Here is a 404-nt window from a genome sequence, read left to right on the forward strand (position 1 = left end):
GCCAAGTGGCAAATATGTTTGGGTAAAGAAAGGGCAAGATCCCTTAGTTACTAACAAGAAGGGACCCAAAATAACTTGGGTACCCGAAAGAGACAAGTAAATTGTGTTTGCAGGTGTGCCAAAGGACATTTGATCATCAAGGGATAAATCAACAAAAGATGTTCTAGGCACAAGGTTGGTGAGTAGATCAAGGTTATTAAGGAGAAAAGTTAATGTCAAAGGTTTTTGAATGAGCTTTCGTACTATGCTACCTACCAAGAATACTTCTCTAAATAATTGGGGGGGAGAAAATAAAGGGAAGAACAATGAAAGGGGGAGCAACGCACTTTGAATGTGAATTAAACCATTCAAACAACATATCATCAAACTTTTCATCTAGTATCACCTAACAAGTGGTAATCTTG

This window comes from Lupinus angustifolius, chromosome LG08, assembly GCF_001865875.1.
Source record: "Lupinus angustifolius cultivar Tanjil chromosome LG08, LupAngTanjil_v1.0, whole genome shotgun sequence".
NCBI lineage: Eukaryota > Viridiplantae > Streptophyta > Magnoliopsida > Fabales > Fabaceae > Lupinus > Lupinus angustifolius.